Genomic DNA, 2775 nt, shown 5'->3' on the forward strand with positions numbered 1-2775 from the left:
CTCCCTCCCCTTCCCCTTCCCCTCCGGGGTACATTAACATTATGGATTCTTTTCCCTCCGGACATGAAGGGCAGTTGGCACCAGGCTTGGGTGAGCTGTGATTTGGTATTATCTCAAAAGAAAGCGTCACTGAGCCTAACAAAAATGCTCACTTAGCAAAGCATGTAAGCATGAGTAGACCTATTGGCCTCAGTTGGTTTTAGTCTGCATCTGCAGTCAGACAGACAAAAAAAGCATTGCTTTAAAGTGCGGAAGAGGAATTTGACTAAAGCTGCTGTAATAAATAATCTCGTGATAGGCAAGTCGTGCAAATTAGGTGAATGTTGACAAACGGGGTGGGAACCATCTGGCCAAGCTTCAAGATGGGTGAGGCAGTTCAGACACCTTCGTGCCACTCTGGGTTCACGTTACAGTCCATCAGTGGAGGGCCGTGGGCCACCTCCTCCCCCATGATCCATCTCCTAACCCGTGGTCCACCTCCTCCTCTGTGGTCCACCTCCTCCTCTGCAGTCCACCCCGCCGTGGAGGAAGCAGAGCCAGCGTGGCAGAAGGCCAGTGTGGATGAGAAGGGGACACTGGGCTGACCTCGAAGGCAACAGGCAAGTGCAGAGGAGATGGACATGAGGAACTAGAGTCCAGGGGAACATAAGGGCATTGCTCCAGCTTGTGGGGATAAAGGTGTTGGATGGATATCCAGTGAGCAGAAGACTTGGTCACTGCAGCTAGGACCCTTGGTGGCTTTGCCCTCCTGCACTCTCAGATGAAGCGTTCTAGGTCTCCTCCGTGGCTACGTGTGCCTTTTCACATTGTCATTTACGTGACATCTTTGACTCATTAAGAGTTTTAAGATGATGACTATCTGAGATCAGATTACAACCCTAGCTCTCCGTTATACAATACTTCCCTAATTTTTTTGGTCATAAGGATGTTGTAAATAACTGAGAAATTGGCCATTTTAAAACTTATCTTCTGAATGTCTTTGTGTGTATCACTGCAGAAGGTATGATTGTCTTATTACTGCACCAATATATCCGATCAAAATCATATTTTGTCACCTGCAGATGCATGATGAGCAGTGTTTCGCTGTGGCCTTCTTCAGGACTCGGGCTTGTCTAATTCTAAACCTGTGATAATCCCAGCGATTTTCAATATTGCAAATATTTCTGTTTGACGGTAAATGTCCCTGGGTGTTTCAGTGGAGTGTGAGAGCAGACAGCTAACACTCCTCTGCGGTACCCATTGAAGTGGTGTAACCAAGCGGAAACCCCACTGAGCTGAAAAATGCCCCTTGCTCAGGAAAAGCACTCTGTGCCTGCGTGCTTCCGATGCCCCGTGGTGGGACATCTCCCAGAGAGGCGGGAGAGCCTTGGGTGGGAGAGCCTCCAGCGGGTTTCCTCCGTTACCCACTGGAGGTCTGATCCAAAGCTCATTCAAGGTAAAAGTGCCATTTATTTTTGTGGGATTTTAAATCTTTTTTCTGTTAAATGCACTCAGCTTTTAGAAAAGGACACTCCGGATATGAATGAATTTAGCTGAAGAATTTAAGTGGTGGGACACAAAGTTCCGGGACTTTTCCATTTCATCTCCATTTTAGGGATGAAGTTAAACCAGGTTTTTCCTTGGTTTAATCCTTGCCTTGGAGGCAGAGTAGGAGCAGCCAGACAAGTCAAGCCTGAAAGACCTTCCTGGTGCGTACACTAGGCTGGATGCTGATAGACGGCGTGTGAGAAGCAATGTGGAAAGCTTATAGCAGGTCTATTCGGGTGGCAGTGTGGCACTGCACAGGTGCGAGCTGTGCACGTCTGGTTTGCACAAAAATTCGTCAGCACCGGGCTGGAGAGGAGATGCCTGCAAGTTATCCCGGTGGATACGTGGGAGTTTCCCTGCTCTGTGTGGAAACAGCAAGGGGAATTAACCCTCCTCAGCCCCGGGCCGTCTACAATGAACTCAATAAAAAGCAGCCGGCTGGTGCTGGAAGCAACACGCGCAGTGGCGCTGGGCAGGGATGCGGGGCTCCCGTCGGCGTTTGTCGAGAACGCAGATGCGATGCTGTGGAAACGACGGAAAGTTGAAGCTGTGCAAGGCCGGTGTTTATTGTATAAATTCAGCACAGCGAGAACACCCCCACCGAACACGTCCACCGCTTTTTGTAACGTGCAGTTTGTTCTGATGATCACTTTCATCTTCTTTTTTTCTTTTTCCGTTTTTAATTGCTTTTAGTCTTTATTTTTTACCTTCAGGGAATGCTTTAATAGCAATTCCACAGGAATTCAGTTTTGGTTTTATTTGTAATAAGTGTTGTCATTGGAGTGAAAAAGGATTCCGCAGGAGCAATTACTGGTCACGACAGAGTGAATAAACGAATTAATTATCTTCAGCTTTGTTATTATTTTCACGTGCATAACGATGACACAGGCTGGTGCACTGACTCCAGTGTGTTTAGAGGAGGAAAAAAAATTCTCTGAAGGCCTGTGGGAGATAATTAGTTTGAACCTTCCTCTGAAAAAGGTGTATTTTTCTTTTGTGGTAACCTCAGTGCTAAGTCCTGAGGATGAAGAGGTTCCTACGGACCACACCAGAGGAGACAGAAATGGGACTATCCTGGGAAGGGGGGAAGAATATTCTTCCCCTGACCTTCACACGGGCTAAAGCAACTGTGCTCGCTCCTTCGCCTTGCGATCATTTGCCTCTCTGCCGCAAGGTGCTAAAATAGGGCAGAGATACAGCCAACCCCTTTAGCAGTTTGGCACTATAATTAGCTCCCTTCGACAGAAA

This window comes from Aptenodytes forsteri, unplaced genomic scaffold, assembly GCF_000699145.1.
Source record: "Aptenodytes forsteri isolate BGI_AS27 unplaced genomic scaffold, ASM69914v1 Scaffold141, whole genome shotgun sequence".
Taxonomy (NCBI): Eukaryota; Metazoa; Chordata; class Aves; order Sphenisciformes; family Spheniscidae; genus Aptenodytes; species Aptenodytes forsteri.